We start from the raw sequence: 25,827 nt of genomic DNA, 5'->3' as shown, positions 1-25,827 counted from the left end.
GGAACCTGCCCTCACTCTGCACCTTATTCGGGGCCTTTAGAACAGAAGAACGGGCTTTCGTTCCTACCCCATGGTTCCTGTCCTTTGGAATAATCCCCGGGGTCCCGGGTCGGGATCGGCCCGCTCGGAGATGTGAATTTTCTGACTTTAATTGAAATCCATGTTGACCAAGACTCAACACTGTCAATTTTATGTCATTATTTGTCAAAGAGTCCCCGTAAAGTCATGGCCTCACAGCATCTATTTCTGTGTTTGCCTTCTTTTCTGGTGGGGGAGCTGACAGGCAGCCAGAGCCCTGGAGCCTTGTCCAGTTTCTAAAGACACTTGTGAGGGTAAGAGCAAAAATAACAACAGCAAACAACAGGTTTCATATGTTCACCAGACACTGTGCAAGCATCGCCTCATTTAGTCCTCTAGGGAATACGTCAGCAGGTACTATCATTACCATCCCTATTGTATAGCTAAAGAAACGGAGGCTGGGAGAAATTAAGTCGCTTCTCGAGGAGGCATATCTGTTGAATGTTACTTTAACAACTCCAACTTGACTCTATTTGACTGCAAAGCCTGTCGTTGAACCACTCTACCAGGGGTCTATTTCCAGAAAAACTACCAGAAAAAACAGATTTGTCACAATGGTATTGGGTGGGGGCAGAACAGGGTCAATCAGCAGAAAATAAGAAAAGCATGCAAATTCCCATGGAAATTAGTCATAACAACCATAATAATTGCCAACATTTTTTGAACACTTACTATACGCACTTAGGCACTGTTCTAAATCCCTCACATGGATTTATAATCCAAGGAACCATCACAACAATCTGAAGAGATAAGTGTTACTTATTGTTGTCATCTTTTTCTTTTTCTTTCTTGTATCTTTTTCAGAGGCTGAAGCACAAGGGGTTGTGTTAGAGGATCACACAGCCAGCGATCAGCAGAACGTAGACAGGCTGAAATAAGAACACGATGAACCTGATGGTCCTCCACGGGGGTGAGAATGGGCACCCTGGGAAGGGAGCTCTGGGCAGTCCTTCAGCACAGCTTACCTTCTGTGACGTGCTCACGGTCCGCCCATCCTCGGGTCACGAGCATCGAAGGCCGTGGCCCCAGCTCCTTCCTCGGTCTGAATGTGGAGAGCGTCGACGTTCCCCGGGTATCCCCAGAACAGTCCCTCCTTCCTCCCTCACCAGACCAGGAGGCTTCCGGTGCCAAGGAGCTCTTCTGTCCCATTGAAAGCAAAGAATGGTTGCCTCTGAAATAAGTACAAAGAGCAAGCAAATTTAGTCAGTTTATGCAAAACACAAAATGGCATCTGCCATCTGGAAAAATACACCAAAGCTGTGAGCCGTCAAGCCCCTTTCAAGATTTTGGCATGTAAAATCGACATTTTTTTTAAGTCTGAAAGGTCCATGTGAACTCCCAGTTTCATTAAATATAACCCCCCTCCCTCCTTCCTGTCCCTGGCCATCCACTGTCCCATTACATGCATTCTGTCAGATATATATATCTATATATATATAAAATTTATTTATATGGTGCAAAGATCACTGAGAAGAGACAGAGGGCTTTTATTAAGATAATTTTAAATATCCCTTTTTTACATTTAAATTGTTTTAAACAAATTTACTTGCCCTGTACTGAGTATACATTGGGATGGGCAAAAGTAGTTTTACAGTTGTGACCACGCAAAACCCTGTTTATCCTTCTATTATTTTTCTTTACTTATTTATTATTTTCCACAGGAACAACTGTAAACCTACTTTTGCCCACCCTGTATGTCGGGAACCGAAAGCCCCAGGTTTGCGGGTTGATGCTGCTGTTGTCTCTAGGGTCACAGACTCCTGATGGTGCCTCCACCTGCCCTCACTTCAAGGAGGCCAAGAGCGATGAAAATGAGGAGGGCCGCTCCGGCTTTGCCGCGGTGCTGGACGAGGGAAGCAGGGCGTCCAGGTAGAAAAGTGTCCAGCAAACAGAAGTAGTAATAAGATGCTGGCAATGCTGATGTTAGAGTTATGGTGACATGGAAAGAATCTGAGACCTAGAAAATCACTGATGGGGTGTGAGGGGGAGGCCGGTCAAACCAAACGGACTGGGAAGGGGCAGAATCGCAGCGGAGGGTGAACTCATGGATGGGGCCTGGAGTCAAGGGGGCTGGAGCACGGGCAGAACAGCGAGTAAGACAAGAGCACTGGGCCAACACACATGCAGTGGCAACTGGATGCGGTAAGTGATCCCCGTGGGCCAGCTCCGTGACACGCACTAGGTCATTGTCACAACAACTCTACGTGGGGAGGTTCCTTACAAATGACAAAGGGGGGTCCAGAGAGGGTAGGTGACATGCTGGTAGCGGTGTCTAGATTGAAAGAAGGGTAGTCTGATTTCCAGAGTCTATCCCAGCAGGTTTTACTGACTTCCGCACAGCCTAGGCTAGAAAGATACCTACCATGAGACTACCCATTGTCCTCTGATGGTGGGATGACAGGTGACTCTTATTTAATGTATTTGCTCTGTCTTTCCTTATTCTCTATAAGGAACATTTTGATTTTATAATAAAAATGTTTCCAGGGTTGCTAAGAAAAGAAGCTAAAACTTGCTTAATGAAGGAAAGAAGCTGAAATTTGATAGAAGAAGAAAACTTGGTTTTCTCAGGAGCAGAAGACCCTACAAGGTCAAAAGCTGGTTTGAAGGTCTGAGTGACAGCCAGGCTTAGTCCCGGCTCTGTTCACATCAGGGTCTTGCTCGCCTGTGCCTGATCAGGATATATTTTTTATTTGCAACCATTCAGCTCTTCCCAGGACAACACCGTTCCAAGGCCGAGAGGATGATCCCCAGGGCTGGACCTTTGGGAGCAGGGAAGGGGTTGCAGGGGACAGGGATGATGGTCTAGGGCACAGTTCACATCTACCAGGCCGATCTGGTCAGAGCATCAGTTTCTCCACTTCTCAGCCAACACAATCTATCCATGTGTGGTTTGGCCCTGGCTGACTCGTTCAGTCACCTCCCCCCTACACGTAGAAGTGCCTAGTGATGCTATTTTTCAGTTGCATTAAAACAAATAGTCTTTTGATCATTTCTTCACCCTTTCCGTTCAGAGAGACATGCTGAAGTTTCCTAGAAGTTAGTGCAGTGTGTGTAGCCTGCTGTAATGGAATGCCCCCCAGACCTCAATGAAAACCTTCGCTCTACTGCTCATCAGCTATGTGACCAAAGGACAATTTATTTAACTTCTTTGGTCCTCAGTTTCTTCATCTGTAAAACTCAACATGCTGGTTAGAAGGATTGGACTGGCACAATAAATCATCATCATCATCATCATCATCATCATCATCATCATCATTATTAACAGAAACAGTGACAACGTTAGATGCTCTACCACGTAAGTTCCAGCAGAAAACCCATTCCTGCCACTTCTGGGAAGTTAACAACGTGCTCCAAAAACGGTGTGACAATGGACTGCGACATATTATTGAAATGACATTCTCCAACTCCAGGGGCTGAGGAGCTTGTTGCTATCACAGAACTCCCTCTAGGGCATTCTTTTGAGTGTCACTTACACCAGTTTGGAAGTAATCTGCTTGCTCGCCCTTCCAGCAAAGGATGTCACAATCAGCTAATGGAAAGTGACAAGAAGGGATATAATGAATGAGAGGGAGTTAAAGTTTGGGATGCAAAAAAAAAAGAGCCTTGTTCTTTTCGGGAATGCACAATGCTAAGCATACCATGTTAAATCGTGCGTGTCAAATAATGGACTAATTAAGAATCTTCATCCATTTTTTTTCCACATCTCATTTTTGTTGTCCTTTCTAAGACGTATTTTCAAATTAGCTCTTAGCTATTTAAATAACTACCAAGGGGAAAGAAAAGAAAGAGGTAACCTTGTCTATCAGAGATGCACAAGATAAACATAAAAGGAAAAATACTCAAGGAACGGAGCTGGGAGCTTTGTGGGAAATGTCGGGAAGTTTTACAATCAAAGCAGCAACTCCTTGAATAATGGAATTTAATAACATATAATAAACTATGATCCAGGAGGACTCTGATTCAATCCCACTAATTGTCTGAACCAGTTAAATGAAGGCAAAGTTTAGCGTGCCAGCATGCTGCCAGTGCCACTGAGCACTGCAGGGGACAGACGATTGTTCCCAGCTGCCTACCTCCTCTCACCCAGGAGGCACATGGTCCCTGTCTTCTGAACACCGGGCTGAATCCCCGGCCTTCAGTGGCAATCCTCCTTCTAGGACTTTAAAGTCACAGAAATGTAATTTTTGCAATCAACAAACTATTGTATTAAGTAGGGAACACAGGGGTAACTAGATACAAAGCCCCCAATTAGGTTATAAAGAATAATAACCAATATGCTTTCATGCTGATGCCAGGAAGTGCAAAAACCTATAATAAATCTAGTTGAGCACATGATCGTAAGCACTGTTTTTCTACCTACATAGTTCTGCTATATGAAGGTAGACTCCAAATAGAGAAGCGTGGGTTTGTTTTTCACTGTTATTAAAAAGGGTGCTTTTTTTCTTCTTCCTAATTTGGATCATTTTACCAATGTCAAAAAATGGAAAGGTGTCATTATGAAAAAATTATTTTCTTTGTCATTACTCATTGCTTATATCTAAGCATACAAATGAAGAAAGGAATTGAAGCAATTATCTGGGTAATTCAGGTCTCCCCCCGAAGATGAGAGGTTTCTAACAGAATGCATTGTTTTTGCCTGAATTATCAAGAGGATAGCCTTAGTTTCTATTTTACTTTATTCATGTGGACCTGTGTATTGATGAAAAATATTTTATAATCATTTAAAGGGTTTTTTAGGTTTTTATGACAGCTAAGTATATTTTTTGTACATAAACTTTAATGTACACATTACCTCAAAAATACACACTCTCAGATTCTATAGAACATTTTGCAAAGCAGCTATTTAAACGACTAAACCTAAAAAATGTTAAGAGTAAGTATTCCCTTCCCCTTCCCGAAGGTCCACGAAATCCTGGTTACATTTGGGGACAGAAGGGGGAGCGAAATACCTTTGTAAGCCGAGAGTCTAAAAACAGGAAAATTAGTATTGTGCCATGGCTAGGAGAGCTCATAAAGAGAACATGGTTAAAAGAGATTAAGGTTCAAATTAAGGTCAGAAAAGAGACTGATTGAGGAAAACTGTCGTGTTCCGTTGCATGGCGGTTTAAGTGAGACAGTTTCCCCCGAATCGGTCTGAGGCTGAAAAATTACACTGTTGGGGTTAATAAAGAGGCCGGGCATTTGTTTGGACTGAGACTTCAATTAAAATGTTATTTGGGGCAGCCAGAGCTAATGTCTTGCTTAGAGGTAAACTGAACTGCCTTTTAAGAGGATGAAAAAAAAGGAAAGAAAAAGGAAAAGAAAAAAGACCACCTAACCTGTCAAAGACCCTGAATAACTGGCAGAAAGAATTGTGTTTGCTGGACCCGTGCCCAACTCAGCAGTGAGCATTCTTAAGGGTTTTGTGACATCATCTGAGGCAGCTGAGGTTTACTGCATTTTTGATCGTGGCACTGGCTGAGGAATTGAGTGTTCAGCTGAGCCTCTTTGAGACAAAGAAAAAAAAACCTGGTTGGCAAAACACGCCAAGGTTTTGTGTGTGTGTGTGTGTGTGTGTGTGTGTGTGTGTGTTTTAATGCCGCAAATGGGGTGGGACCAAGAATTCTGGGTCCTAGTCTCATGACTCTAACCCAGGGACAAAAATTGATGAATGCAGTGCATTGAATGGCTCAGTCCATATCAATTGGCCCGCAGTTAAAAACAAAAACCACCAAAGTTTGCTTTCATTTCACTCCTTTACAGTGAGTGGAAATCCCCTGTGAATGGGCTCCTCTTCCTTTACACTCACTCCTATATTCCACAAAGATTCATTAGCCATGTGTACTCTGGCCAACCTTGGTCAACAAAGCAGACGCTTCCCGGACTTTACGAGGCTTGGTGTCTGCAAGTAAAAATAAAAATGAAAATGTGCAAATGGGTAAGATGGAAGGAAGCAGTGTGGGAGATGGGGATGCATCCCGTTTTTCTCCAACCTTTTTCTTAACTGATCCTGAGAATTGTGGCTGTAGAAGGCCTCATTGTTATGCACCGGGAGGGGAGAGGGGAGGGCTGGTTAAGGGCAGATAGAAAATATGTGATTTTCTGTTGGGGAGTTCGGGATCTGGTGGAGGAGATAAAGAGAGTGATGCCCAGAGAGAGAGAGAGGGGTGGGACCACTAAAACGGATTGGCTTAGAGCCAAAATGAACTTGCAGTCCAGACTTGGATGGGTGTTTCTTGTGCAAAGAGTGGCGCAAACACAGCCACGAAGTCCTCTCCTGGTGCAGAACGAGAAGAGGCCCCAGGGCAGGGGCCGAGGCCGTGTCGGGGAGAAGCGAGGCCCGGAGGGCACACAGAGGGGCTCGAGGGTCCAGGCACAAGGAAAGGGCCACTCCTATTGCTCGTCTCCTTCCTGCTGCTCAATTTTTCTTTAAACCAGCTCTCCAGAATGGACCCCATTTGTCTGGATCTCAATTCACATGGACCCCCAAAGTCCAGTTCTCTCATTCACACTAAAGAAGAAAATTATGAAATCACGAACTCCCTTCTCCTCCCATTGCACCAAAATAAAAACAAAACTAAGCTCCTGGGAGATATTTGCTCTTCAAAATATCCTTGAAGGAGAGAAGCCTCAGACTGAAGCGGCACAAAGGCCCGGATTTCCCCCCTGAAAAATGGGGAAGATGACCGTTTGAAAGCAAAATGCCAATAATGAGATCACCGCCGTGGGAACCGGGGAGCCGGCGAGCCGAGAAGGAACACAACAACATCCTGAGAACCACGTCTGTCCAAGTCGTGGCAAAATCTGCCAGGCCCAGATTGCCTTCATTAGTCATTTAGAAGCACAGAGATCACAGGGGGGAAAAAAAATCCTCCTCCTCCTCCTCGCTGAGAAAGAGTTGATCATCGGTATAAATAGAAACTGATTAGAACACCAATACTTCAAAGCATAAATATTTCATTCACCAACCAGTTGCTGCTTTGCCCTTGGCAATTAAGAAGAAAGTATGCAATGCCACCCCACACAAGGTGTGACCGTAATGGACTTTAACAGGAAATTAAGTCTGCCGTGAATTCGTGTCAGGTGTGAAAGGAACACACAGACTACATTGTCCCAGGTGCAGTCGGGGAACTGGGGGGAAATAAGCATAACTACACAAGTCCTCAGCCCTCTTTACCACCCTTTGCTCCGTGGGGTTTATCTGAACCAGCGTGTTTCTCATTCAGCCAGTGTTTGTCAGCTACTTTCTCTGGATTCTGGCCTTGTGCTGGGGACTGGGAACTCCACACTCAGCAAGACAACCACAGCCGTTCCCTCTTAGCATCCCCAACTTCTCGCCAGTCTCCTCTGTCCCCTCACCCGGCTTAACTTCTTTTCAGAATGTGTACCATGACCTGACGTGGCATCCTATCTTGTTTGTTTCTTGTTCATTGCTTCACTCACTAAAATGCAGGCGCCATGGGCAGGGACTCCAGCTGTATCACGGTGTGGTATCCCTGACACCTAGGCCACAGGGAGGGTTCAGAGAATATTTGTTCAGTGAACAAGGCTTGCATTCAAATGACTTACTCACCTCAATTCTGAGAGGCAGAATAAAGGAGAACTGTAGGTGCTACCAGCAGGTATCGGAGTTTCTAACCTCTCAAGTGAGGGAGGCCTTTCCTGAGCAAGAGACATCGAAGTTGGAGTCTCGGTAAAGAGAAGGGTTTGTTGAGAAGCGGTTGGGAGACCTCTCAAGGACAGGTGCATGTGCCTAAAGGTGCCTGTGGTATTGAAATCATGAGGACAGGAAGGCCAGTGCCGTGGAGGCCAGACAGGAAGGCTAGACACGGGGAGAGTGAGGGGTTTCAAGAGATGAGGCAGGAGCTGTGGACAGGGGCCAGATTATGCAAAATCTTGTAGGGCACACTCAGGATGTTGGACTTTATCCTAAGAGCAAAACAAAGAGTTTTACGCAGTGACATGATCACAATTCCCAAATCATGAATCTGTCTAATCAACACAAAGCGAGCATTTTAATCTGAGCATGCTGACATCAACTGGGCATAAGAAACGGCTGGACTGTTTCAGCGTGGGCAGAAGAGGGACGCATGAAGACTTAGCTACACCACTGAGCAATCAGTAGAGGTCCCACATCCCAAGAGGTGGCATGCGGAGGGTGGCCACAGCACAAAGGTGGGAGTCTGGGTCCCCCAAGAAAACAAAGAGGATTGAACCCAGCCACGGAAAGACAAAGTGCACCCGTGGGAAAGTTCGAGGGACCTCAGAAAACATCAGTGAACACGCTGTCTGCCTCTTCCCTCCCCTGAGGCCACCGCTACCATACCAGGCTCCTCCTCGTCTGTCGGGACAAACTTTGCTGCCCCTTCCACCACCAGGCCTCCCGGGTGCTTTGAGCTCCAACAGTAAGAGACCACCTCAGGCTTCACGGAGGCGGTGTGTCCCCCCCAGGCCTGCATGAGCTGCCTGTCATTCTATCCCTCTCCACTCTCATGGAGACTCCTGCCAAACTGCTGGTCTGCCCACGTGGTAGGCGCCTGATAAATATAACTTTAGAGAGTGTTACCCCTTTCCAGTGAACACTTACCGAGTCTTATTTTATGTCAGGCTCAGGGTTGAGGTCTTTTTATGCATTCTCAGTTAAGCTTCGCAACAGTCCCATACGGCAGGTGTTGCTATGATCCCCAACTTGCAGACAAGGAAACTAAGGCTCCGAGAGGTACGATGACTTATGAAGATTTCTCTCACTATGCAGTGGGTAGGGGCATGAACGTGCTTCCATCCCTCTCCTAAGCTCGGAGTCTGATTCATTACTTGCTTAGGCTCATCTCTTCCCTCGATACTCTAATTGCCACAAAGATAAGCCTCAGAGCCGCTGAGTATTTTGTGTCGATGTATGATGCTCATCACTATCCTACCTAATGTCTTCCCAACCACACTGTGAGTGCCTCAGATGGGTCTTATTTATCCTGGTATCGCCAGTGCTGAGCATGGTGTCTGACACATGGTAGAGATGTAAATGCATGGATGAATAAGCCCAAGGCAATCGCATATAAACTCTAAATGTGCCCTTTAAGAAAACATATTATACACACATCCAAACAGATGACTGACAAATTGAAGAAGGATCATCTGCGGAACAAGATTCTACATCCCCTACCCTGTCCTTCATCTCCACTCACCACAATGGCCCTTCACATAGTGGTTGCTCTGGCGAATTGAAAACCCGGTCCATTTTCAAAATTAGAGATGCTGATACTGGACAGCTGCATGCAGGGGGGACACGGGGACCTTCACATGATGGTGCATGACTCACGGGTCCGCGCACAAGCTGAGAGGACACGCCGTTAGGGAGTAGGCAGCAAAGGGAATTATTCGCTGCTCCCCCACCCTTCCTTGGAAGCATGGAAAAGCCATACCTCATTTAACAAGGTAGAAAGATGAGAGAGGATGCTTTTTAAACTTGGAATACATCCCATAGAAATATTTAACACAAAAGTACAAAAGCTCAAATGGGCCAAACCGGCCCCAATTCAGGAGTTGGAATCTTTCCGATGGGATTACTATGCTAGAAACAACATGTTTATTGGCTCATGAAAGACATGTCACCTAACAATTCCTACCAGGGGGTCTGAGGAAAATAACTCACCCATTGTGAAGTCAATGTTCAAATCAATATCCCTCGGGGAGAAAAATATTGCTCATTGATGGAGATTGATTTTTTCTTTTCGTTAAGAAATTCCCGAGGGGGTAAACATTTTTTCCTGGTGAATGTAAGTAAACGTGCCAGTGGCAAGGTTTCCTAGCCTGACTGTGATACTCAAAAATTATTAGTATAATTATGAATGCCTTTCAACCTATAGATTCCAGTTCCATTTTTTTAAATCTTATTTTCACATCTCAGCCACAGGACCGCAATTCGTTGTATGTCCTTTGCTTTACTTCACAGCACTCTCACAAGTGAGATACTTTTTCTATATTTTAAAACAGTCAAAAAGTAGCATAAAAATGAAGAGTTCTAGATCCAAAATGTACGTACCTACAAATAAACAACTAATTTTTAAAAAGAATTTTCTCACTGTCTCTCCCTTACTTTTCCCATTTTTACTTGGACCTCAAAACAATCATAACAACATTGAATCTAGCCATGTATTGATTGCCTTCAAAAAAGCAAGATGTTGTAATGGGCAAAAAGAAAAAAAAGGCTGAATTTGACTGGTTTTATATTTAACATGTTGCTTCGGGCCAGTGAATCTTTCAGACCTATTTCCAGGTCTGCAGTAGATTGTACCGTGTCACTCACAGGCTGTCTTCTTAGGCCAAATGTGTGACAGAAAGAAAGCTTGCCTTCCACCTTTCTGAAGCTTGAAAGTTGCATAAGAAGGGACAGATGGGTGATTTGGGAACAAAAGAAATGCCACTCAATTAATGTTTGTTGAAAAGGGTGTCACAGATCCTTGGCGGAATTCCCTCTCATTGGCAACTCCCCCAAACAGCCCAAGATGAACTGAGCACCCAGACTGCTGAGTTCCACCAGGAGAGGAGAGGAACAGGTTGGTGATTACAGAGGCTGAGCCGTGGAACCAACAGAAGTGTAACTGCATGAACCATCTTCAAGGTGGAGAAATAACACCACTGATAACGCCAGTGGCAAAACGTGTGGCTTCTGTTGTTCTTGCCCTGTGATGGAGGGGCAGGCATATCCAGCCACACTCTCATACCCCACTCCCCTTGGATCTAAAAGAACACATTTTTCAAGTGGCTTGAGTAGATAAAAGGAGGAACAAAGTTCACTGATTGGCATATGGTCATGACCTACAACTAGACCTTAGAAAAAACTCAAACCAAACTTAATATGCACTGATTTTTCTCTTCTAGTAGTATAACAACTACAAGCATAGAGTAATACATTAAGTCCTGTACAGAGCAAAGCAAAATGAAAGAATTTTAATTAAAAAAATTAAGACCTACCTAAATCCCCTTTCCTAAAAAATTTGCTTTTGTACAATGTAAAAAGAACCTGATCAACAGGAAGTATCAGAATCAAATATTAAGAATCCTTTATTTTTTTAGTTATTTAAAATTCAAAATCACATTCATGCTTTGGGAGAGCTTTGTGGTTGCTTACCACTTAAAAAGTGTTTCTGCTTTGATCTCGCATGGAAGAGAAGTTTACACTGAGAAGCACAGAACAGGAATATCTATCTACAGGCACTAGCAATAGACCACAAAGGAAGCCGAGCAAGGCAGAGGAGAGAAAATATGGTCCTCCAGCAAGAACAAAGCAGTAACAATCAGAACACAACAGGGATGCGATTCAAACTGACCTAGAACCAGAAGGGATCTCCAAGCTGTTCTATGAGAGATTTTTCCAGAAGTTATTCAAAGGAGTTAATGTAAGAAAAGGTTGCAGTGGCAGGCACAGGAATAACTTTACTCTTTTTATAGTGATCCATGAATGGGGTCTACAGCCTGCTAAGGAGACATTTCTATCAAAAGGCTGGACCTAACCCTCCCAATAAAGCAGGGTTCTTGAAAGTGTCAGCAAGATTTGGTTGACTGGGCCATTAATGGGCTGCGGTTAATTATTGACTGATTAGGGATTTACCTTATCTTTCCATCGAGAGCTGGCTCGAGACTTAACGGTAAGCAATTTAGAGCCAGGGTGAACCTAGCCACATGCCATTTTCTTCTTCTCCTCTGGGTCACTTTAGCTTGTCCTTCCCCATAATTTACGTTCAGGTCAGAATGGCCAGTCCTCACAGAACCTGGGAGTCCTCAGAAGGACTGGCAATGAGAGGAGCCAGGTTCATGGTGAGCGGTGTCCAGAGTGGGCCTAGAGGGGTGCTTTCCTTTGCAGAACTTTGCTTATTGGTCCAGGTTTTCCCATGAAATCTCCGGGGGTGGGGAGCGATGACTTTTTGTCCCTGGAAGTGCCGGTGAAGCCGATGGGTAAGCCTCAGCCCCCCACCCCACCAGGCGGCCCCTCCGCTGAAGGCCTCTTGGCAAAGCCAGGGGATCAGCGCAGGCAGCTCGGGCCCAGCTGCCCCAGATAAGAGGTGGCCCGTGTTAATGTACAGGCTTCCTCTGCACCTCAGCAGGGCCTTCCTTTTCTAAACACGCTCCCTTTAATGTTGGCGAATGTTGTTTTTCCATTGACTCAACATCTCAGCCTCTGGTGCGAAGCCAGTGGGGAAAGTTGGAGCGGGGGAGGGAGGAGGACAGTAGGAGAAAGTGATGCCAAGGCAAAAGAGAGAGGCGCAGGCAGCCACATTTCCAAACAAGCTGGACACCTGCTTCGGAAAGACAGGGACCAAGCCTAGAATTCTTGCTTCCTCTCGGTTCTGATCAGCCCTTTGTTCCCTGGATGTTGGTGACCATAGACCCTGGGTCCCCTCCCCACCACGCTGGCCCCTCCTCCACCAGGAGCAAAGTTCATGGGAGAACCACCACCGTGGGGGATTCGTAACTTTTATCCACGAAGGAAAGAAAGAATTAGAATTAGTGGAGTGAATTAAAGAGGGAAAAGAAATTCTAGGAAAGAGATGAAAGAGAAAGTGGCAGGAAAGCAAGAAAGAAGGAAAGGGGGAAAGCAGAAGAAAGAGGCAAGTGAGAGAAGACACGGAGGCACGAAAATGAAACGCAAGTAGAGAATAAGAGCAGAAAACAAGAAAACGAAAAGAGGAGAGGGAAAGGAGGGCGATTCCAGAAAAAGGAAATCTGAAATGAGAGTTTTTTCCCCCAGAAGCTTCATTTTTCAAGCCACTGGGCAGACCCCGGGTTAAGGATGGAAAGCTGTCCCCTCCCCAGCTTCTCTGGGCCACACAAGGTCAAGGGGCATCTTCAAAACTAAATCTTGATTAGAGCCAGCTAAATGTTTTGACTTGAAGGAGACATGCAGGATTAGAAAGCAAAATAGAGCAGCATGGCAAGAAAGAAACAGGAAAAGAAAGAAAATTAAAAAAAAAAAAACACCCCATGGGAGACACAAAGGGAAGGATAGAAAACTCGACTGAATCAGCTAGCCGTCTCCCAACAAGCTGCAAAGATTTCCAATGACAAGTTGTCACATTAGTTTAGTGAAACTGAAGCAGTACTTATCCCCTTTCCTGTGCTTAATCTCTCCCTGCGTGCCACAAAAACACGCTACCACGTTTAATAGGATTAGTTTCCTTCACTTTCTCCCCCACCCCTTTTATTTTTTACAATTCTATTTTCAGCAATACGGGGATCCTTGAATTCACGGACTTCCTGTGGGGCGCAGCAAAACCTGGCATGCGTGGTTTTTACCCTTTAAAGACTTTATTTGAATCTGGAAAAAAATAGTAATTTGACTATTTTGTACCTTTTCCCCCCAATGAATTCCATAGTCCCCCTGGAAGTCTCACTGCTTGGAGGGCAGGGGAAGGAGAGCTTGGGGTGGAAGGGTGGTGGAAGACAGAGCCGGGGCTGGGAAAACGCCGACAAAACCCGGAGTCTGCAGAGGTCCTTCTGGCCCTGACTGCAGGCGAACCGGGGTTCCAGCCCCAACTGCCACTCGCTGGCTTTGCAGCCTAGGGCAAGCAGTGACACCTTCCCAACTGATGTCCTGCTACTGATCCATGCAGCGAGGATGATTCTTCTTCGGGCTGTTGCGAGAACTACACTTACCCTTTACTTCTTCACTTTTAAGATTTAGGGTTGTTGGGTTTTTTTTCCTCATATTTTATTCTGTTCCTGAAATCAGTATGACTTACAATGCATTGTGTATTAAGGTCATTGTAGGCCCCTTTTCTCCCAAAGGCCACCTTTAAATTGATGATGTGTCTTATAATCTGTGGCATTATGGAATGAAGGAAATGGAGGTGGCGGGTATACGGCAGCTGGCGCAGTACTGCCATAGAAGAAAATGCTCAGTGAATGCTAGCATTATGATGAAGGGGACCCAGGTTTTGCCACCTTGAAGCTGCCTTTTAGGATATCGATTCTAAGCTAGTTTTTAAGAAACAAAAGACTCCGAAGGAAGCTTTGACCCTCCTCCCACCCTTTTCCTGCTCAAGACATTCAGACAGAAAAACCTGCTTCAGGAAGGAAATCTCAGGACGTTCCCTTAGCCTAGTTTGAGTCAAGCAGAGAAAGAAAGAGGGCTTCGGGCAGGGGCCTGCTCGCTGGATACCCTCTGCACGCCACTGTCTCCGAGTTGTCCACGCAGAACTTGCCTGCCACGTGTGTTCTGTCCTTCAGCTTTCTGTGACCCACCCGTTCCCACTCCAGAAACCCTTCCTCCTTCGTCGGAAGTGTCCCGTGTGGCCCGTGCCGCCCCGGTCTCTGAAATGTTCATGCTTCTAGGAACTCCCCATGCAGATGTATTAAAAATTGGATTTTCTTCTGTTCATTTGACTATCAGCCCAGCTACAAGAACTTAGAAGGGGGGAGGAAAAGCTTTCGTTGTTGTTGTTTTTTTGCCCTCACACTTATCCTTTGCCTTTCTCACTAAAAGACCCCTTCGGAATATGGAGAGGAGAGGTGGTGTTGACACTCCCGTCCCTCATCTAGATTCTTCTAGACTAGTGCTCTGAGCTGGGGTTTCAGAAACCTGGCTAAATCAAACACAGATAATAACTGTCCACCCAGGCTGGTTGGCTGAGAACCAGGATCGTCCAGTCCACTCTCCTCTTCCAACAGGGTCAGCCATAGCCATGTTTAGCAGTGTCTTGCAAATAGTAACTATCTGTTGAATAGAATTATTCCATCTTCTTTGAAACACTTTGTGCCATGGACACCCTCCTGCCCTTTCCCCTCTCCTCCCAGGCACCCCCACCTGAAGATGGGGAGGAGATGAGAGGGTGAACTCACCTCTTCTGGAAGGGAGAAGGCGCCAAGGGGACCTCAGGAGGGAAGGAGCAACACTGACCTAGGGTGCGGAAGGAGAGGACATGGAGGAAGCCTGCACTGGTGGCCTGTGCAAGGGTGAGGGGCGGGCAGTGGGCATGCTGCACAGAGAGGCTACCCAGGGCCATGCAGGGGCATGCAGGGCCCCACTGTTGGAGAGGGTAGCAGCGGGGAGCTCTGGAGCCCAGAAGGCATTGTGAGACCTGCCTGGCCAGGCAGGCCACCCTCTCCCCAACTCACCAGGAGAGAACCCCACGTCCTGCCGGCCAGGCAGTGGCCATTAGGTGGGGTCCCAAGCCCTCTTGCCAACCTGGGATCAATGAGTTTGTCAGCATCTTCAAAGTCTGGGAGAGGCTATAAGGGCAGGAGGGAGGCAAGACCCAGCCCTACTATCTACCCACCCACCTACCCACCCCAGTCTGAGCAAGGGCTAAATTTAGCCTCCCTCCTCCGGGCCTGGCCTCCCGCCACACCTCTGCCCCTCAAACTGCACTGCCACATCTAGCACCTCCTGGCCCAGCAGCACTGGCTCTCCTTGCTCACCCCACTTTTCTGCACCCCCTGCCCCAGCCCCCAGGTACATGCTCCCCCCAATCAAACGAACTCCCACCTCCTCACTTTCCCCCATCTCTGCTCCCTTGCTGCCCCTGGCTATGGGCTCCCCTCCCACCCTGTTCACCTTCTGCTAACACCTACTCCCCACCCCACCCCTTCATCTATACTCTGGTTTTGCACTCTCACCTTACACCCCCACAAACTCCCATCCCACTCAGTCCTCCTACCCCTTCCCCTAAAGCTCCCCTACCTGCCCTGCCCCCTGTACTCTGTCCCCCACCCAGCACTCTTCCCCTCTCAGTCTCTGCCACCGCCACACACACACACACAAGTGGAGGCAAAAGAGCTCCTTTCACCTTGAGGGTGGTTGGGAGTAAGAAACCAGAAGGTGATACCTGTCGCCCTACAGCTTGACGGCTGATGAGTGTTTCTCTCCAGTTGTCCTGAGGTCCTTTGTTTTGTCCCCTAGAGTCACAGACATTCCCCGCCCCCCTTCCCCACCAACCCCAGGCTCACAGAGAGTAGCCAGAGAGCAGAAATCTTCCACACCTGCCTAAATATATCCCCAAACCCTCAGCGGACAGGCATCTAGGTGGATGGTTGGGCTTTCCCCCATTCTGGGAGAGTGAGTTCCTTCATTAGGGGCTGGGCCCATGGACACCCCAAGCTGGCAATCTCTTCCTTACCCCTGCCCAACGATACACCAGGATTACTTATCACAAGCCTTCTAGGGGACCAGCAAAACACCTTCCTTGGGATGTTTAATTAGCCGCTCACAGCCCTCTCCAGTTCTGAAACTGTCAGCCTCCTTGATCTGTTCACTGCTGGTTCAGCCCATTCCATTCCTCTGGCTTTCTTCCCTCACGCGACTGCGGTCACAGCCAGGGGTGGCGCCTTCCCACCTATCTTTCTCCTCCTCGCAGCTGTCTCTGCCTGGGCTCTCTCTTAATTACCTCGGGGTGTGCTTGTAGTCATTGGTTCGAACATACTTTTATGAAGGGTTGCCTTTTACCGCATGCAGATTAGGGGGAGCTGTTCATTCAGACATGTAAAAACTTAATGATAAATGATACGATTTTTTTTTTAGCTTTACCTAGGAATGTTGACCTTCTTTTCCTTCTTGATGTTCCCTCCTTGAATAGAATGTTTTGTCCTGTGGTTTCATTGGTCTGATGCGCAGCTTCTGTTGAAAAGGTTTCCATCTATAAAGCAGAGGAGGGGAGAGGACCAAAAAAGAAAGAAAGCAAGCAAGATTCAGATTGATAAATGCCTCCTGCCTACCACTGGGCCTGATGGACTGTTCTAGGGCCAAGGACACAAAGCCTGGCTTCCAAACACACACCGATTCTCATTTATATTTTGTGGCCTAAAAGGTGGGAAGGCGAGCATACAAAGTGCCCGAATAAGCAACGAGGCATGAGAGAAAATGTGCGTGCATGTACATATGGAAACCCAGCCCGGTTAGCCTCGCCATAATATGGGGGGAAGGGTCTGCTCAAGTGTGTGGGCCACACGTATGTAGACAAAATAGGCTCCATTTTTTATTGAGCACCAATCACGCGCTGAACAATCCTCCTCCTGTGAAAGTCAACAACTCGATGAGTTGGATATGATTCCCACTTTACAGATAAAAAGAAGTGAGGCTCAGATAGATTACATAACACACCTAAGGTCACAGAGTCAGCATCCGGCTGAGCAGTAATTGGAAAACCAGTATGATCCCCAGATTCTCAGTCCTTCCGCTGATTGCCTAACTGGGGTGGGCCCAGAAATCTTTATTTTTTAAAAGCTCCCTTGGTGATTCTTGAGGATTAGCCAGGTCATGGGAATCCTGCTTCACATCAAACCATCCCGCTCTCCCTGTCACCAGGCTGCGTCTGAGCAGCCTTCTCCACGTTGGCTAAAACATTTAAAACATATTTAAATAGCAATTTCGAAAAACTATGCAGCATATGGATTTTCCTTTTGATCTCAAAATGATGACAAACAGACACTTAAATACTTCATAAAAGAAATATTACCAGAAAAATTATAGAAATCTGGCTTTCAACTTGGTCTTGCTCTAATTTAAACAAAATGCAACTTTTCAGTCACTCCCCCCCCACCCCACCCGCACAAATACATCCAAACTGGGAGCTCCTTTCTCTGTTCCCTCTGTGCCTGGCCTTCGCCTATACACTTCTAAGCCGCTGGTCATCCTGAGTAAAAGCCTAGAAATATGGATGCAGGGACGACTCAAGTCCTAGCCCCAACGCCCCTGAAAATACAGAACAACCTCCTGCGAATTCACGTCCTTGACTTGAAAGACCAAAGAAAGGGAAACTGGGAATAACGGCCAAATATGCTTAGATCATTGACAAGAAAGGGGGGTGGCCTGGGGGGTGTACATCCCCAAAAGGTCCCGCCCCTCTTTAGGTCCCAGGAGAGTCCCCACTCTCAGGTTAAATGCTTCAGCCGGCTGTGGCCGCCACCGCCCCGCTGCAACAGGAGGGCGGCGGGGGAGGGGAGGCCGCGGGGGCAGCACGGGCCCCGAAGCATCTGATGTTCCCCAGCTCCGCGCCGCGCCGGGAGCAGGTGGCTGCCCCTTGCGCCGGGCGTGCGCTGAGCCCAGGCCAGCTGAGCATGGTTGCAAAGCCTGCGGCAGTCCGGGAGAAAGCAGGGAACGTGGGGCGCGGACCAGGAGACAGGGACCCCCAGGGCCGCGGGAGCAGGGTGGGCGTGCCCTCCGCCCGGAGCTGGGCGCCACCGCCGTAGCCCCGCGCGTTCGCTCTCGCGGCGTCCAGAGGCCGCGACACCTAGCGCGGGGCCGCGGCGTGGAAGGAAGGGCCGGGAGGGAGGAGGAGACCCGGAGGAAGCCGCTGGCCGGGCAGCCCCGCTCCGCCGAGGGCCAGGAGAGGAGACTCCCAACCTTTCCTCCTACCCCGAAACTTTTCCAACGCACGCAGGCGTATTCCTCACGGGTTTCGGCGGCTCCGAGTCGCCATCAGGGAGGAGGCTCGGCCAACAAACACGTCCCCCAGCACACGTGCGGAGGTACACAGGCACACCGGGGGGGACTGGGCCTCTGGGGAGGTGGCTGAGGGCGTGATGGCAGTAGGCGACTTCACAGTCGAAAGGGACTCCCCGCGCGCGAGAACCAGTGGTTAAAAACCTGCAAAAGCTGGGAAATGTAGCAGTGCCCCAGGCTGTGCGTAACTTTGCCCACTGCGCCCCCGCGTGCAAAGGCGTCCCCACGCACTCACACCCTCACCCACCCCACTCTAGGTTGCGGCCCCAGCTTGCCTTTGTATTTTTGTCACAGCGAACGGTATGCTAATTTGAGCCAAAGAGGGAGGGGTGTAAATTGAGTGAATTTCGCTACGTGGCACCCCCAGTTACCGAGAGAGTGTGTCCCGTTCTCCCCGAAAGCATACCCTCCGCTTCCCTTGGCCCTTCCTTCGGTCTGCAGCGTTTTTACTGCGGTGGACTGAAGATACAGCACAGTTGATTGATGTGCTTTTTACTGAGATCAGGCCTTTCCAAATCCTATCCCTCAAAGAGCCGAATAGGGTTGGAGAAAGGCACAGTATTTCGGGGGGCAGCAGCACCCCTCCCAAGGCGCGCGCGCGGCCTGGCGGGCGCCTAGCCCGGCTCCGCGCGGCCGGGCGGAGCGGCTGGATTATGTAAGTAACAGCCCTCCATGTGCTCACCGCCATCTGTTAATATCTTGATATTGGAAAGTTCGGTGCCTGAGGCAAAGCCAGGGTTGGCGGCGCGGAGCTCCCAGCCTTCTCGTTTCTACTCCAGGGCAAGGAATGTACCTCCCTTTGATTGTTTTTGCCGCTTCCATAAAATCAAGTCGTAGTTTGCCCCTTTAGTCTCCGACACCGACCCCTCTCCCCGAGGGCGGGGCCTGTCGGGGAGCAGTGATCTGCTTCGAGGTCCCTTGACCGGAAAGAATCCTTTCGATGAGCTGATACTTTTATGACAGTTCTAGGTTCTTTCAGGCTTCTTGTGGCGGACTATGCATTGGGGTGGGGGCTGTATTATTTTTTAAAATTACTTTTTCTGCCAGCACCCTGACCCAAAATTCTTGTAAACGTTATATCTTGTAAACTCCTTTGGAGAGATTCGCCTGTTTACTTTGAAAGCTGTTGGTTAAACAAACATCACTCCGGAGGCTTCTAAGCAGTGGGGGTTCCCAGGAGAGAAATGCGCAGCTGCTATTGCTACTGATCTTGTGGCATTTCACCCCCCCACCCCCACCCCATTCAGACCTTCACAACAAATTCAGGTTGGGCTTGGCGTCACACTGGGCACAGGGACAGAAGTGTTGGGGGGGGATATGGAGGTCACTCAGTCTGCCTCTGGATAGCCTGAAGCAGGCCGGCCTGCACCCTGGAGTCGGTTTTTCTTTCTTTCTCTTCCCCTCTTCAGGGGGGTGGTGGTGGTGGTGGTGGTGGTGGTGGTGGTGGTGTTTGGCCGATGGGGTGTGTCTGTGCGCGTGTGTCCGGGCAAGATCTCCTTCATCTTCCTGAAATCCATGCCCACGTTTGTCTCTCAGCTGGATCTGGTTGAGATTCCCAGAATCGGTTTGTTTAGGGATCTGGGGATAGTTATTCGCAATGTTGAAATTGCTTATAGCAGTCCTCTCTCCGGTCTCCACCTAACGGCTTTGCGCAAGAACATTGGGGGGTGGTGAACAATACACCCAGGAAATATCCGGGTGAACTGTGTTTAACCCAGAACCAGATGCACAAGTGATTACTGCAACTTTGACTAAGAACACACAGATCAGCCTTCAGATAAATAAGTAAACGCAGCCTGCAGGGCTGGGGTTTGTTGGAAAACCAGTCAGAATTTGGGTTAACTTTTAAGTTATTGGGGTTATGTTGGCAGTTGGGCAGAGGAAGGGATTGACCCCCAGGTCTGGCCGCTGGTTTCCGAGATGGAGCCAATATCTAGGCGAGTTGTGGTCTCCGAGCTGACTGACCGCTTCTCCCCTATCAGAAAACAAAACCGGGAGTCGCCCCAGATACTCGCTCCAGGGCGGCTCGAGACCTGGGAGAGCGCCTCAGCTCTGGCAGGAGGGGTTGGCCAGGAGCCTGGCTCGTACGGCGTCCCGACAGCAGGGGACGGGACAGGGCCCCGCAGACGCGGCTCACAGAGCTGGGCTGAGGACCGAGCTCGCTCGCCCAGCGCCGCGCGCGCTCCTATTTCAACCACCAGCTCCTGCGCCCTAAAGCGGGCTGCGAACTGCCGCGGCCGAGCATGGCGAGCCGCGAGCCTCCGCCGCCAAGGCTGGGGCTGGGGGCGCCTCCCTGTTTGCCAAGCGGGCTACCCCGACTTCGACTCAGGGAGCGATAAGGGGCTTTTCCCGCCGCCCATTCCGGAGCGTAGTGTGTGCAAAAGGTGCATCCGAGCGCTAGGTGCAATTGACGTAAACTTGTGGGCTACAGTTCGAGCCACTCCTGCCAGAGTTTGAGTCTTTTCTCTCTCTCTCTCCGCTTCCTTTCTTCCCTCGGTTCTCCCTCCTCCTTCCCTGCCCTCTCCCTTGTACATGTCTAACTGCGCAGATGGTTTTAAGGCGTAGAGGGCACAAACCCTTTACTCCTACCAGTTCATGTGTGGGCTGGCTCTAACACGGACCCACTGGGATACTTCAAGAAAATAATAGGACGAAAAAGAAGAAAGGCAGTATCCTTGATCCAAATTGCTCTGCTCAAGACACCCGCTTACCTCGAAAGGACCCAACCAATATAAACAGTATTCCATGCTGCATCTTGTGGGCACGTTGATAGATTACTTCTGTCCCCAGCCTAAATTGTCACGTCTCGATTAGGCACACTTGATACGATCGGTAGCCCGCGAGCGGATCCCTGGAAGTGGGAGCGGCGTGTTTGCGCGCCTCTGTGTTGTGTCAGTCAAGGGGCGCAGGGAGTGTCTGAAGGCTGCGAAAGGGAAGACGAGAATGCTGGGGATGCTCAAGCAAGTCTCCGTTCTCATCCTGGACGCCTAACCTGGCCGGCCTGATTTTTCCCCCTTCTTTTCCATGTGTGAATCCCCTGCCAAAAGTTTCCTACAGGGTATAGAGTTGGACGTTATCATTGCTATTATTCCAAGAGAAGACTTCCTCACAGTTTGATGAATTGCGGGCTGCAATGCTCACTGTCCCAGCAAAGTTGGGTGTGTGGGTGGGTGTGTGTGCGTGCTTGCAGAACCTGGCGGTTGTTTTCGGCCCGCGTGCTTGTAACACACCTCCTAAACACCGTGTTGTCACAGTCGCAACAGGACTCGACCTTTGATCTGATTAAATTTGAGGGACACGTGAAAATTACTTTTCCTCACCTTACCTAAGAAAATGAGTGTGTAATCGAGTAGCTATGAAGGTTTCTGCTTCGCAGCCCCTGCAAGTCCTAGCTTTTGTAGGACCTTGAAGTCATAAACTGGGTTCCTTTATTAAAAGCCGGTTACTGAGCCGCAAGAAAGAAACGTTGTAGCTGCGCTCCGGCCGCCGGGGCTGGAGGCTTCCTCCTTAGCATTGGTAACTTGCAACCCCCAAGGAGCTCTTAGAGCCACATAATCTAAAGAAATCTTGCTGGTTGTTTTCACCCAAGCTGTGTCAAACCAGAGTGAATTTTTCTATGGCTTTATATCGAAGCCTGAAATTAAGCGTTTGACATTTCTTACCCAATAAATTTTAAAGTTTGCCACTCAGGCATCGTAACTGTGTAAATCCTATTTGAAACCTGTATTTTTGGTTATTCTGGGGTGGAATGAGTGAGGGACAACTGCGAGGTAATGTTTGTTAACATTTTCTTTAAGGCTGCTGTACCTACCATACAAACAAGGATTCTTCTTCTTAATCATTTTGACGGGGGGTTGACTGGGATTAAGCCAGGGCTGGTCTGCGAATACCAGATGCGGCGGAGCCGATGTGGGAAACCTCTGGCATCTATCATTTAATCCCAAACCTTACCTCTATTTCAGTGCCCACCTCCCCTTTAAAATTCTGCAAGAGGAACATACATGTATTTTTGATACTACCTATAATCATCTTAAAAGTGGAATGATTTAAGGATGCCCACGCTCTCCTCCTACACCATCCCACCCCTAAAAAGAAAAAATCCACTTTCTCCAGTACACTCTCCCGTGCCTTCCTTCACCCAAGTCTGAGGAGCCCTCGCTCGCGCGGCCACAGGGCAAACTCCATCGGCTGTATCTGGGAAATGAAGGGGAGGGGGGGAGAAAGAGGACCTGCGTCCGGGAAGGGCGAGCGCGAGCCCAGCGCCGCTCGCGCCGTCCCCCGCTCTGCGTGGTGCCCGCGGAGGGCTCGCTCCGGCCCGGCGCCGCGATTCCGCGGCCCCGAAGCAGGGGCAGGGCGGGGATGGGGGTGGGGGCCGGGGACGGAGGCGGGGGAGGAGGAGCGCAGGTCCCCTCTCCCCTCCTCTTTTCCCAGCCCCTCACCCCCACCCCTTTTATATATTTTTTTTTTCCTCCCAAGTTCTCTTGCCTCGCTATCCCCCCTTGAATCCGAAGGCGCCTCGCGATTGGGCGCCGGGGCCGGGTACGTCAGTGAGACTGTGACGTGCAGTCTTCCTGTTTCCTTCAGCTGTGTCTTAAAGTAAATCTTGTCGTGGAGCGCAGCCCTCAGCTGAGGGAGCGCTCTGAAATCATACACCCTCGCAGCCGCGAGAGCGCGGCGGCGCAAAAGAGCTCGGCCGGGCCCGCCGCGCCCGCCCCGCGTCGCCGCTCCCCGCGCCGCCCCGCGCCTCCGCTCCGCTCCTCCGCGCCCCGCCGCTCTCCCGCGCCCTTCGCGGGTCTTCGCCGCTCTCCTCCTCGCTCCCCGTCTCCTCTCCCCGCCCTCCTCACTCTCTCCCCGCTCCTGCTCGCCCCGATCGCCCGCCTCCTCGCCGCCCGTCCAGACTCACCGTCCCTCGTCCAATTATCATATTCATCACCCGCAAGGTAGCGGCGGGCGTGAGCGCGCGCGTGTTTTCCTCTCCGCCGGCAGGGGAGAAAAAAAAGGCTCAGTCCCCCTGCTCTCGGCGCCGCGTAAGTATCTTCTGTCCCCTCGCCAGTCCCCTCCCCTTTTCCAGAATCACTTGTACTGGCTTGTTCTTGAATGGGAAGAAAAGAGACTCCCATGACTTACACCCGTGTCAACATTTCTTTTTCAGGAGGAAACGGTGTTATTTAAATGAATCGTAATAAAATAACCTCTAAACAGTTTCTGAGCAGGAGCCTCAGTGGAACTCCGCGCTGCGCTCCTCCCAGTTCCTAAGAGTAAGTGATCCGCTCGGCTTTTATTTCTTTCTCTTTCCTGCCGGTGGCTGGGGGTGGTGTTGGCGCGGGGGGGGGGGGTGATACTGCGGGACGTGTCGCTGATCTTGTCACCTTTTGTGTGCCGTGGCTGGGGTGTGCGGGGGCGCTTGCTTCCTTTCCTCTTTCTCCTGCCTTCTCTCTACTCAGGAGAGGGGACCGCGGCGGGGATAGGGTCGCTTTTTGTTCGTCTGGGTCCCCGCTTTCCGCCAAGCCTCATCCTTCCCATCTCTCCCGGTTAAAACTCCAGGGCTAGTCCCCGCGTCCCTTCTCTTTGTCTAGTTTATTATAGCTGCCTTTCTTCCAGGCTCTTCCAATTTGCTTGCCATTTGCATACCTTTCACTTCTCCTTTTAACCCCAGCGGAGAGCCAGGGAGGAGAGAGGCGGGGAGAGGGAAAGGGGGGCGCTCTGTTACTTTCCTCTCTAAACGCTGTCGGAGGCGAAATGTTGAAATCGGGGTTGGAGCGGTGCAGAGATGGTCCCGGGCAACGAGCGCGGCGCCCCTCTCCTGAGCTCCAGGGAACCTGGAGTAGGTCAAGTTGAACGGGGTAAGGCGGCTCCCGGAGCCTCAGGGGGGCGGGGGCGGGGGCAGAAGAATTGGTGCCCCGGCGTCGCGGGAGGACAGAGATCGAGGTCCGGGTGGGGGGTGTTCTTGGGCAGCGGACTTGCAAGGCCGAGGCTCCCTCAGTCATCGCTGGCAGGCTACGGTGTTGGACTGCTTCGATCTTGTCTTGGCTGCGTGGTACCTACAGTTTTGCCCCAGTTTGGAGGACTGGGGAGGGGGCAAAGGAGAGGCGAGAGTAATTGTTACTGGATGGAACGGTGAGGAGGGCGGGAAGAGGTGCTATCTTGCCGGAACAGACAAGGAGGGGGGCGCGGGGTGGGGGCGTGGGGGGTTGGAGAAGAGACATCACCCAAAGTCCAGTTTAGCGAGTTGTTGGTTGGTTCCTCTGGTGTGGCAGCCAGTTACTCCTCCCGCTGACACTGAACGCCGCTGGAGAGTGTGGATTTGGGATGGGGGGGAGCGGGGAGGTAGAGGAAGAGTAGCTTTCGAGAGACTCCAGGTCTCCGGCCCCTCTGAGCCCTTTGGAAGTTGAGTCCTCCTGGCCGGCCGAGAAAAGAACCAGGAGGAGGGGTTGGGCGATAGCCTTAAATAGCCCAAGGAGGCAGGTCGGAGTGTGAAACTGCTGCTGTTCTTGGCAATCCAGAACCCTGCTCCGCCTGGGGGAAGGCTGGAAACTCACCTGCTTGTTTTAATTTTTCCAAGAAGGTCTGTGTTGTCTCCTTGAGCTTATAAAAACAGAGCAAGCACAGGATGGCCTCCTCTCAAAGTCAAGGCTAGAAGTTTCTTCTCTTGTGCTCTCTCTCTCTGCTCTCTCTCTCTCCCCTCCCACCTATACCCCCCCTTACAAAAAAAAAGGCATTTCCTTTCCTAAACTAGGTAGGCAGAGGTCTATCAGCAGAATACGCATGAGCAGGGCCTGACAGGTGTGTTGTGTCAAGAAAGACAGGTGCAAATTTCCTCTGTGTCTGTGTGTGTCTGTATCGTTCCAGACCACAATGCATGCCCTGGAGTTGTAGAGATTTATGAATTTATGGTTGCCCTGGTTAATAGGATTGTCCGGGCTAATGGGAGTGGGCTGTTGTTATGTTTTGAGCCCTGCCGTGTGAGTTCTTTGGTGGAGGGTAGGGGACAAGTTGTTATGTGTTTGTTATTTTTCTTAAGGATGTTGGCAGGCTGCTGCCGAGGCTGTGTCTCAGGCTCCTGTCTGCCAGGCGGCTGAAAGTACCCCCACTCCAGGCAGCAGGTGGAGGGAGATTGACTTTCCCTTTGCTTCCGTTCGGTTTATGTCTATCTCCCAGGTCTGGGGAGGTGGGGGGAGTTGCCTTTTGTGTGTGTGTATTTTGGACAGCCGTGGGTGGTGTGTGTAACTGCCAAGAATACCAAAGTCAGTTTGAAAGTGTTACTGTTCGTAAAGCTTATCTTTTTAGCGTGCTTTCTCTCTGCCCAGAAAGAATAGGTATGTGCAATAAACTCTTTC

The 25,827-nt window shown here is 49.6% G+C and overlaps 1 protein-coding gene across 6 annotated transcripts in view; it reads left to right on the top strand.

Annotated features, from left to right (window-relative positions):
* Positions 1-18,403: 18,403 nt before the first annotated feature.
* PROX1 (prospero homeobox 1) overlaps positions 18,404-25,827 on the top strand; it is a 51,417-nt gene continuing 43,993 nt past the window's right edge. The window contains exons 1-2 of one of the 6 annotated variants that reach the window (XM_045838828.1): positions 18,404-18,516; positions 23,643-23,748. The gene's annotated coding sequence lies outside the window, so the exon portion shown is untranslated. Of the gene's footprint in view, positions 18,517-23,011; positions 23,518-23,642; positions 23,749-23,802; positions 24,334-24,496; positions 24,608-24,921; positions 25,056-25,827 lie in introns of those variants that run through there. The other 5 variants (XM_045838827.1, XM_045838833.1, XM_045838830.1 and 2 more) reach the window with 5 other exon arrangements.

The sequence above is a fragment of the Phyllostomus hastatus genome, unplaced genomic scaffold (genome assembly GCF_019186645.2).
Source record: "Phyllostomus hastatus isolate PE091 unplaced genomic scaffold, TTU_PhHast_1.1 phas_contig_283, whole genome shotgun sequence".
NCBI lineage: Eukaryota > Metazoa > Chordata > Mammalia > Chiroptera > Phyllostomidae > Phyllostomus > Phyllostomus hastatus.
Note: the sequence above shows the minus strand (reverse complement) of the source record. Positions and strands in the feature narration are given on the sequence as shown.